We start from the raw sequence: 12,040 nt of genomic DNA, 5'->3' as shown, positions 1-12,040 counted from the left end.
CTGTGAAAGTGCTGCACTCAATATACCAGCAAATTTGGAAAACTCAGCAATGGCCACAGGACTGGAAAAGGTGTTTTCATTAAAATCCCAAAGAAGGACAATGTCAAAGGATGTTCATACTACTTCACATTTGCACTCATTTCACATGCTAGCAAGTTAGTGCTTAAAATCCTTCAAGCTTGGCTTCAGCAGTATATGAACTAAGAACTTCCAGATGTACAAGCAGATTTAGAAAAGGCAGAGGAATCAGAGATCAAATAACCAACATCCGTTGGATCACAGAAAAAGCTAGAGAATTCCAAAAAATCATCTACTTCTGTTTCATTGACTATGCTAAAGCCATTCTATATATGGATCACAGCAAACCATGAAAAATCTTAAAGAGATGGGAATACCAGGACACCTTACCTGCCTCCTGAGAAACTGTATGCAGGTCAAGAAGCAACAGTTAGAACCAGAAATGGAACAATGGACTGATTCAAATTTTGGAAAGGAGTATGTCAAGGCTGTATATTGTACCTCTGCTTAAATGCAGAGTACATCATGAGAAATGCTAGACTGACTGGATGAAGCACAAGCTGGAATCAAGACTGTTGGGACAAATATTAATAACCTCAGATATGCATATGATACCACCCTTATGGCAGAAAGTGAAGAGAAACTAAGCCTCTTGATGAAGTTGAAAGAGGACAGTAAAAAGGCTAGCTTAAAACTCAATATTCAAAAAACTAAGATCATGGCATCCAGTTTCCTCACTTCATGACAGATAGGAAAACAATGGAAACAGTGACAGACTTCACTTTCTTGGCCTACAAAATCACTGTGGACAGTAACTACAGCGATGAAATTAAAAGATGCTTGCTCCTTGCAAGCTGATAAACCTAGACAGCGTATTAAAAAGCAGAGACATTACTTTGCCAACAAAGTTACGTATAGTCAAAACTATGATTTTTCCAGTAGTCATGTACGGATGTGGCAGTTGGACCATAAAGAATGCTGAGCACTGAAGAACTGATGCTATTCAACTGTGGTGTTGGAGGAGACTCTTGAAAGTCCCTTGGACTGCAAGGATATCAAACCCATCAATCCTAAAGGAAATGAACTCTGAATATTCACTGTAAGGACTGGTGCTGAAGCTGAATCCCCAGTCCTTGGCCATCCGATGTGAAGAGCTGAGTCATTGAAAAATACCTTGACGCTGGAAAAGATTAAAGGCAGGAGGAAGGAGGAGAAGGGCACAACAGAGGATGAGATGGTTGGATGGCATCACCAACTCAGCAGACATGAGTCTGAGTAAGCTCCAGGTGATGGTGAAGGACAGGGAAGACTGGTGTGCTGTAGTCCAACTCACAAAATGTCAGACACAACTGAGTGACTAAACAACAAAGCTGCATCCATATCAGCCCTGAAGAGGGTAATTTTCCACAGGTGAGCCTACTTACAGCATTCACTGAGCATGTTGACAGCATCTTCTGCAGTTGGTGCCCCTTGTGGGCATTCACATACCAGAAAGACTATGGATACACCGTGTGCCCATCCTAACGCCCTTTCAAAAGATCACCTTGTCACCAACCTTATTCTTTTTAACTGGCCAAAAACATTACCCAAAGTTCCTTATTTGGTATAAATGCATACCTCAAATTATTTTTCTACAAAACAACATGGACTACCAGATATATGCCCATAATGATTACTACTGGGAAACTTTCACTTCAGAGACATCTAACAAAGACATTTTTGAATGGCCTATAAAACATTACATCTACTTCTAGTCAACCACAGCTTATCATGCTCAAGAACAACAACAGAAAACTATGCCTGAACTTTGCCCTCTTTGGCTAACTAATTTATACTGGTCATGAGGAATTTCCCACTAAGTCACAGATGGGAACTGAGGAAAAGACCACAAAGCAGCAAGAGTGGGTCTGGGACACTTGCTCATGCAATTTTCTCATATTTTCTGCACCTACTTAGGACAGTCTCATACACAGTACCTCTCTTCAGAAACAGAATATTGATGCTTATAATTTGCTGGCTCGAATAATATCCAGTAAGCAGAAGATTACTGCTTGAGCTGAATCATAGGCAGAGAATCCAGCAGAAGTGGGCAGAAGTCTACCAGGACGGCCATAGTAGTAATTCACAACCTTTCACCCACTTTTTAGAATTGAGCCAGTTCATGGATCCAGAGCCTACTGATTAAGGGATAAACTGTGTTTGTGTGAGTTTTATTCAATCAACCCTAAATGAGACAACTATTTTATTCTGAATTTCACACTATGATTTGGGGACTAAATGCCCTCCATCTCCCTACCTCTTACTTTTCCTGCAGACTTGCATCATGAAGTTTTAAAGATATTTTTTATTTATTTTAGATAGCTTGTAGAATAGAAGCCTGCCTGAAATTCCATTTTGGCCCAGATTTTGATTGGAAAAATCTAGTGATATACTGTAATTTTTCTTGGATCTAGCTTCTTTCTCTTCTTGCTTGGACTTAGCAATTTGGAAAGTAAACTTTTGCTCTTTTCTCTTGAAAAAGAAAATGTAAATACCTAAGGAAAGATTCTTGTTTTTTTTTTCTTCAAACAGAGGAGCCATGTCTAATTTATTTAATTTGTTTACTTTTATTATAGCTGAATATCCCTTCTTTTTCAAAGCACTTCTTTATTTTCTGTTTCAGTTGTGTAAGAACAATCTTGGGACAATAAAATCCTTAAAGCCATAGTTCCCTTTATATTCACATTCCTTAATACACTTTTTTACTTCAGTGTTCAGAGATACAGAAGATAAAAGAACTGGGGAATATGCTTTTTCAACATATTATATATAAGGATCAAATTGTTAATAAATACTTCTATATCTGTAAAACCACCTCAGAACTTAATTTATTTTCATATAAATCATATGGAGATAATCTTTACATTTTTGTGATTTACAAGGCAGGGGAAAGAGGTTCATGGCGATGTTTTGGTCAACTGTAATCTCTGGGGTTCTATATTAAATTAAAAACAAATATGTTCCTAGCCAGGAAAACTCTTAAATTAATCCTGTCATGGGAACCCACATTCAAGATGTGTCTTGGGAGGAGATTGATTGGAATTAGAGCAGAAGTTATACTTTGGTCAAACTGTGGCTCCCAAGATGCCCAAATGATAAACCTAACAATGTCTACAGAACATTCTGTAGAAGTCAGGTGCTTTACTATGAAGAATAGAGAAAACATTCCAGAATTTTCCCTTGAGATTGACCAAAGCTTCCTGGGGCACTGCAAGAACTCAGCATGCCTTTGCTTCTTAGTTAAAAACATCTGGGGTAAGAATTTTGAGAAACGCTCCTGGTGACAGAATGTAACAAAGTGAGAAAAACAAAGTCAGAAGATACAGGCTTAAGAAAGGTCCTGCCCTTACCAGCTGTTCTTAAGTCTCCAAGCCTTGTTTTCCTATTTGTGCCCTCTGAAAAGAGGACCGACCTCTCTGGCAGTTTGTTTATTTTGGTTATCATCAAAAATAATGAGTTCACTGAGAAATGCATTATAAACTGAATACAATATAGAAGTAACGCACGCTTTTGTTTATAAATAAGAAACAAAAGGTTGGATTTTGTGTGGACAATGCTTAGCTTCTACTACAAATGGAGAGACAGAGAGTCAAGAGGCTGATTCCACTGCTCAGGGTTACACAGGAGGAACGAGAATTAAAAGTAAAGTTCTCTGGAAAATCAGCTATCTATAAAACTTAGGGAGATCCTAGAAGACAGTAGGTCAGCATTAGTCAAAATGTGGTCTCTGAAAGGCCTGTCTTAGCATATGTGTTTATTTGTTAAAAATGCAAATTCAGGGGCTTCACCCAAGATTGAGTCAGAGTCACCGGCAATGGACTAGCTCTATCCACACCCCTGTGGTGACCGTGTGCATGGGGGTCACTGAAGGCGGCTGTGCACAGAGGCTGCCAGGGCAGACTCTTGTGCCTGAATAGTTGCGTGTCCGTCCTGCTTTCTTGATCTTCAAAGGAAGGTCAAAGGTTGCTGCCATTTACCAGTCAGTGATGTCATACAGGTAAAAATGTGATAGAGGGAGTGACACATAATTAAAAAAAAAAAAAAGCACTCACTTGACCACTGGCTCCCGCACAGCAGTGAGTTCACCCACTGACTCAGCAGAGGCAGAAGGCAGAGAGCTTGGCTGTCTCAGCTCCTGCTACAGCTGAGGCCAAGAGCATCTGAGACGCAGTCCCTAAGCAGGAAGGAGAGACACATGGCCTGCAGGGCATTTATTACTGGATGAAGGAACCACCATGTTTTTAAAAAACCTTATTTGGTTTATTTTCCAGAACAAATACTACACTCTTCCTAGACCTTCTAAAAATTATGCTTGCACTTGGAACCACGCCTGTGACCGGGTGCTGACAGCTCCGTCACAGGCCTGTGTTCCTTTTACCTCTCCCAGGACCGTATGCCACCGTGCACAACAGACCGGTTTGACTTCCCCTTCAAAGGGTTTGGTGGCAAATGGGCAAAGGAAGAATAGAGAAAGGGGGAAGTACACCTACCAGCATGGTGACTGTCAGCTTGGCTTTGTTGTCAATAAGGACTCAATTCCTATTAAGGGCCTGCTGGCTGTACAACCTTGGGAAAGCCCCTTAACACAATATAGACCAAAGACACATAATATGTGTTATTGATCAGAGATATAGTAACACATTTTTAGAGAGTAATACAATGAATATTCCTGAATGTTAGTTCTCTCATTAGTTGAATTCAGGACAAAAGCATTGGGTTCAAACAAAACTAAAATCAGAAAATGCATATAAGCTTGCCCGGCACAAAGCAATTTATAAATTAATATTTCCTTCCTTGCAGATGTGTGTCCTTTCCTGCCCATCACCACATCCCTCTTATTATTAGATTCACTTAAATTTAACAAACATTTATTTGATGCCAGGAGTACAGAAACACAGATGCACTAATATACCTGCTCTCCAACAACCACGGAAGAATTTCACCTGGATTTCATGTAGGAACTTCATCATCAAGGTAACGATGGTAACAACCATTAGTGAGTGAGACAGTTAGGCTCTTACATGCAAGTTTGGAAAAACTGCTTCTACAAGGAATAAACAGTGGTGCTCCTTTTAGAGATGGATTCACTGCTCAGGAAGGTGAAGGGAAGAAGCAAGGCCACAGAGCTCCTGCCCCGCAGAACTGGGGCTTGAAGGCAACTCTGTCTCCCTCCAAATGCACCTCTGCACTGTAGCACATCCTTGCCCAGCCTAAAGCCAGGTTGAAAACCTTTCTCCCTCAAACTTACTCCTCTCTATTTCCAGTTTCAGAGAAGAGAATCACAATCAATTCAGCATGCCAAAAAGAAATTTGGTACTTTTCCTTGGAACTGCCTTTTTCTTATCTCCTGCTTCTCATCATTAGCTAAAGTTTCTTCATTTATGCTCTTCATATTTTAAAAATTTGCTCTTATTTTCAGACACATAACTTCTACTTTTGGAAGTTTAAGGTCCCATGATCTCAAACTTGGATGGTAAAAATAAATCATTTCTCTTTGCTCAGTGAGAGATCTCATGTCTGAGGTGGAGTGCCCCTCATTAAGGAAAAGCCAAAAATGTTTGCCAAGGGAACTAAGATCACCCACGCTGTTGTCATCAAGAAACTGAATGATATCCTACAGGCACGAGGCAAGAACTGATCGTGCAGCCCAAATTGAGCCACTTCAGTTGCTGGTTCAGATGACCTCTGAAAACAACCTAGGAGAGGGCATCATCATCAAGATTAAGTTCAATATCACCACTTCTCTTCATGACTACAACCCCAACCTGGCCACATACATGAAGCCTGAGATGTGGCAGAAGAGAATGGACTGCATCAATGAGCTGATGAACATCCTGTTTGCAAATCCCAACATCTTTGTCAGAGAGAACATTCTGGAAGAGAGTGAGAACATGCATAACACAGACCAGTCACTGTGTGTCTGTGGCTGCATCTTCACTCTGGTGGAACGAATGGATGAAGAATTTACCAAAATAATGCAGAACACTGATCCTCACTCCCAAGAGTACATGGAGCACCTGAAGGACAAGGCCCAGGTGTGTACCATCATTGAGCGTGTGCAGCGCTACCTGGAGGAGAAGGGCACCACTGAGGAGATCTGCTGTGTCTACCTGAGGCCCATTCTCCACACCTACTACAAGTTTGATTACAAGGCCCATCAGCGGTCGCTTACCCCCGCTGAGGGCTGAGCAAGATCAGGCCAAAAATAAGGGTGAGGACTCAGCTGCGCTGATGGAGAGACTGTGCAAGTACATCTATGCCAAGAACTGCACAGACCGAAACCGCACGTGCACCATGCTCTGCCATATCTCCCATCACGCCCTGCACTCCCGCTGGTACCAGGCCCGGGACCTCATGCTCATGAGCCACCTGCAGGACATCTAGTATGCAGACCCACCAGTCCAGATCCCGTACAACCACACCATGGTGCAGCTGGGCATCTGTGCCTTCCGCCAAGGCCTGACCAAGGATGAGCACAACGCCCTGCTGGACATCCAGTCAAGCGGCCGGGCCAAGGAGCTTCTGGGCCAGGGTCTGCTGCTGCGCAGCCTGAAGGAGCGCAACCAGGAGCAGGAGAAGGTGGAGCGGCGCCAGCAGGTGCCCTTCCACCTGCACATAAACCTGGGACTGCCGGAAGGTATTTACCTGGTGTCGGCCACGCTCCTGGAGATCCCCTACATGGCCGCCCATGAGAGTGACACCCCTTGACGCATGATCAGCAAGCAGTTCCATCATCAACTGTGGGTGGGCGAATGGCAGCCCTTGCTGGGCCCCCTGGAGTCCACGAGGGAACATGTGGTCGCTGCTTCCAAGGCCATGAAGATGGGTGACTGGAAAACCTGCCATAGTTCTATCATCAATGAGAAGATGAATGAATGGCAAAGTGTGGGGCCTTTCCCCAGAGGGTGACAAACTCAGAACCATGCTGGTTAGGAAGATCCAGAAGAGTCACTGTGGACCTACCTGTTCACCTATAGCCGTGTCTACGACTCCATCAGCATGGAGATGCTGTCCGACATGTTTGAGCTAGACCCGCCCATGGTACACTCCATCATTAGCAAGATGATCATTAACGAGGAGTTGATGGCTCTCTGGACCAGCCATCGCAGACCATGGTGATGCACTGCATAGAGCCCACTGCCCAGCAGAACCTGGCCCTGTAGCTGGCTGAGAAGCTGGGCAGCCTGGTGGAGAACAAGCGGGTGTTTGACCACAAGCAGGGTACCTATGGTGGCTACTTCCAAGACCAGAAATATGGCTACCAGATAAATGAGGGCTACATGCGCTGGGGTGGCTACCACCAGTAGCAGTCTCAGACGGCCTACTGATGGCTTAACTTCTGTCCCCAGTGCCCTAGACCATTCACCCTTTAGGTCCAACCACACTGCATTAAAGGTCTGTTTAGATTCATTAAAAAAAAAAAAAAAAAACACTTCTAAAATAATGCTTCTAGAATGACCCTTCTCTTTTTCTTTTTGCCCTGTGGCATGTGGGATCTTGGGGCTTCTCTGGTGGCTCAGTGAGAAAAGAATTGGTCTGCCAATGCAGGAGAAGCAGGTTTGATTCCTGGGTTGGGAACATCCCCTGGAGAAGGAAATGACAACCCATGCTAGTATTCTTACCTGGGAAATCCCATGGATGGAGGAGCCTGGTGGGCTTCAGTCTATAGGCTCCCAAAGAGTTGGATATGACTGAGCAACAAAGCAACAACAACATGCAGGGTCTTAGTTTCCTGACTAGAGATCAAACACATGCCCCCTGCTTTGGAAGCATGGTGTCCTAAGCACTGGACTGCCAGGTAAGTCCTAGAATGATCCTTCTAACACCTAGATTTGCATCTGATCATGTCCCTGTTTCCTGTGTCTGTGGCTCCTCATCTCCATCCAAGCAGCCTCAGCTCCTTCCTCACATGCCATGTTCGATTCCCAACTGGGTGGCTCTCTGCGCCTGATGTGAACATTCTTCTCTGTCCCTCTGGCAAACACTGAGGCACACCCAGGACTCACTCAAGCACCATATCCTCAACGGACACTTTGCTAATCTCCAACTAGAGCCTCCCACCTCTCCTGCTGGTCCTGCTGCACTGTGCAGGGGTTTGTGTAAAGGGTGGCTTGTTAAATGCCGCCCCCCACCCGCCAGAACATTGTCCCTTCCTTGGAGTCAGGGATGGGGACTTTGTCGTCTTTGATTTCTAAGTCAGTCCAATGTGAGCAACTAGTACAGGCACTTAGTGAGTGTTTAGTGAAACAAGAACCATGTGAGTGAGTGAAGAGTATTACGCATGAATCCTGTTCTATACTGGATTAGGGAGGTGGGAGGGCAGAGGCTTCACGCAGGGTCTGTAACACTCCAAGAATAAGACTAGGTCTTTGAAACAGCCTGTCTACATGACTGAACAACAGGTCAAGTTTAACTGGTAAGTTTAATCTTTTTTTCCTTTTTATTACTTTGTGGAAATGAGAGAGTTTATTTACCTGAATAAATTAAACTTGCTTTGATTCTCCCTTTGTGACAGTGAAAACTGTTAATGGCCAGGGCTCTGAAAGGGACCGAATAATTCTACAAATACTTCTGGAGACAGATTAACCCAGCTTCACAGAGGACCCTGAGGATATCACCCTGAATGTTTACCTTACAAAGCTCTGCCCGGAAAACTGAGGTGGATCTCCATGTGTTCAATGAGAGATCATTCATTATACTCCTTCAGTGGGAAGAGCTAATGGGCTTCCCTGGTGGCTCAGATGGTAAAGAATCTGCCCACAATGTGGGAGACCTGGGTTTGTTTGAACCCTGGGCTGGGAAGATCCCCTGGAGAAGGAAATAGCAACTCATTCCAGTATTTTTGCCTGGAGAACTCCATGAACAGAGGAGCTTGGTGGGCTACAGTCCATGGGGTCACAAAGAGTCGGACATGACTCAGGGACTAAACACACACACACACTACTTCAATAAAAAAGGAAATTAAAAAGGAACACCAGAGGGCTCTGTTAAATGGCAAAGAAAGTGGCTGGTTTAGTTATGGCTGTTTTCAGCTGAATGTCAAACAAACTGACTGCAAGGGCTTATTCAAACAAACGCTGATTTTTCTCTCATTAGAGCCACCCTTGCAGGAGACAGAGCGGACTAGTGAGGCAGTTTCATTAAGTCAGCAGTGACTCAGCTTCCTTTTTTCTCCTTTCTCCATCATCATTATCATCACCACTGGGGTTTTATTTCCAGGTCTTAAGGTGGCTGTTCCACCTCCAGGCAGTGTGTGCACTTTACAGACAGGAAGGAGCCTCAAGAGCAGAGGGAAAAAAATGTGTGGCTTTTTTTTTTTTCCCCTGGCTCTTTTTCTCTTTTTAACTCCACCAAGTAGACGGACCTCTCCCTGGTTAGAATACATCACAGGGCCACATAGACTGCAAGGAAATCTGCAAGAAGAAGCATAGTGGGCACTTGGCCTCTCTGAACAAATCATGTTTCATGAGAAAGAAGGGAGACAGGAAATTGTCACAAATCTATTTTCCAGTTGTGCAACCAATAAGGAAGAAGGACACCTGACTCTGCTCTGACCTCATGGCATATGTTCCTGTTTGGGTGACAGACAGGGACACTGAAAGAAGCATGTGCCACTCTTTAGGCTGACTGCACAGAGGCCTGGTGCTTCAGGCGCTGGAAGTGATATGTGGGCTCTGGCATAGCCCTGCTCTCTGCCTCTCCCTGCCAGCCGGCTCAGACTGTAGAGACTGTAGCCTGGATCCTCTTACTGAGGCCCCATTTCTCTGCTCTGAGGTTCCTCCCCCTGCAATTTCTTCTCTATACTCATCTGAGAATAAACATTCTAAAATACCAACTGGTTGTGTCACTATGTGAATCTCTCTTATAAAGCTCAGCTCATTAGAGAACTGGCTCCTCATTCCCAGCTCTCCTCCACAGCCTCCCTTTCAGGATGGGGTACCTTGTATGTTAGTAAATCTGGTCAGATGGGACAGCTTTCAGATTCAGCACCTTCCTAGTCTGGGCCTTCAGTCACCCACTTCCTTCACTTGAACCATTCTTCATCCTCCAACTTTCTTGCCTGCACAGTCCCAGAAAGATGTGACTTTCTGCAAGAAAACCTCTAGTTCCTGGGGTATGAAACTTCGATACCCTTCTTGGACATCCAGGAGTGTGAAGTCAAGTGGGCCTTAGGGAAGTATCACTATGAACAAAGCAAGTGCAGCTGATGGAATTCCAGCTGAGCTATTTCAAATACTAAAATAGGATTCTGTTAAAGTGCTGCACTCAATATGTCAACAAATTTGGAAAATGCAACAGTGGCCACAGGACTGGAAAAGGTCAGTTTTCATTCCAATCCCAAATAAGGGTAATGCCAAAGAATGTTCAAACTACCATACAATTGTACTCATTTCACATGCTAGCAAGGTAATTCTCAAAATCCTTCAAACTAGGTTTTAATAGTATGTGAACTGACAACTTTCAGATTTACAAGTTGGATTTAGAAAAGCCAGAGGAAACAGAGATTAAATTGCCAACATCCATTGGCTCACAGACAAAACAAGGGAATTTCAGAAAAACACCTACTTCTGCTTCATTGACTACACTAAAGCCTTTGACTGTGTGGATAACAACAAACTGGGAAATTCTTAAAGAGATGGGAATACCAGACTACCTTATCTGCCCCCTGAGAAACCTATATGCAGGTCAAGAGGCAACAGTTAGAATGGACATGGAACAATGGACTGATTCAAATTTGGGAAAGGAGTGCATCAAGGCTACATATTGTCACTCTGCTTATTTAACTTCTATGTAGAGTACATCTTGTGAAATGCCGGGCTGGATGAAGTATAAGCTGGAATCAAGATTGCCGGGGGAAATATCAATAACCTCGGATATTCAGATGACTCCACCCTTATGGTAGAAAGCAAAGAGGGACTAAACAGCCTCTTGATGAAAGAGGAGAGTGAAAAAGATGGCTTAAAACTCAACATTCAAAAAATGAAGATGATGGCATCTGGTCCCATCACCTCATGGCAAATAGAAGGGGAAAAAGTTTAAACAGTGACAGATTTTATATTCTTGGGCTCCAAATTCATGGCAGACAATTACTGCAGCCATGAAGTTAAAAGATGCTTTCTCCTTGGAAAAAAAGCTATGATAAACCTAGACAACATACTGAAAAGCAGAGATATCACTTTGTCCATAAAGGTGCATATAGCCAAAGCTATAGTTTTTTTCAGTAGTTGTGTAAGGATGTGAGAGTTGGACCATAAAGAAGGCTGAATGCCGAAGAATTGATGCTTTGGAATTGTCATGCTGGAGAAGACTCTTGACAGTCCCTTGGACTGCAAGGAGTTCAAGCCAGTCAATCCTAAAGGAAGTCAATCCTGTATATTCATTGGAAGGATGGAAGTTGAAGCTGAAACTGCAATACTTTGGCCACTTGACGTGAAGAGCCAACTAACTGGAAAAGATCCTGATGCTGGGAAAGATTGAGGCCGGAGAAGAAGAGGGTCACAGAGGATGAGATGGTTGGATGGCATCACCAACTCAATGAACATGAGTTTGGGCAAACTCTGGAAGATAGTGAAGGACAGCGATGCCTGGCATGCTGTTTTCCACCGGATTGTAAAGAGTTAGACATGTCTTAGACATTGAACAAAAACAACAAAGCAGCTTATTGTTTTCCAACTAAAATTTAAGCTACTTTAAAAAGCAGAACCTTATATATGATAGATACCAAATTATTTGTTGATATTGAACATAGGAAAGGCAACATCATCCAAATAGCACTGAAGTCTGTGCACATGGCTTTGGGCCCTGTTCTCAGATCTGTGCCTAATTAGCAGGACGATGTTGAATGATTTCACCTCCTCTGTTTGGTTTTCTCATCTGCTTAACACATGGTGTTACCAATTTCAGTGGATGTCAGGTTTGCATGTCCAGTACCTACTCCTTCTTCTTCTGATGAGAGCATCCTTGTTTCCATTATGACACAAAC

The 12,040-nt window shown here is 43.5% G+C and overlaps 1 pseudogene; it reads left to right on the top strand.

Annotated features, from left to right (window-relative positions):
• The first annotated feature begins 1,456 nt into the window (after window positions 1–1,456).
• On the top strand, window positions 1,457–7,385 carry LOC128068167 (eukaryotic translation initiation factor 3 subunit C-like; annotated as a pseudogene).
• Window positions 7,386–12,040: the final 4,655 nt, after the last annotated feature.

This window comes from Budorcas taxicolor, chromosome 24 (genome assembly GCF_023091745.1).
Source record: "Budorcas taxicolor isolate Tak-1 chromosome 24, Takin1.1, whole genome shotgun sequence".
NCBI classification, from domain to species: domain Eukaryota; kingdom Metazoa; phylum Chordata; class Mammalia; order Artiodactyla; family Bovidae; genus Budorcas; species Budorcas taxicolor.
Note: the sequence above shows the minus strand (reverse complement) of the source record. Positions and strands in the feature narration are given on the sequence as shown.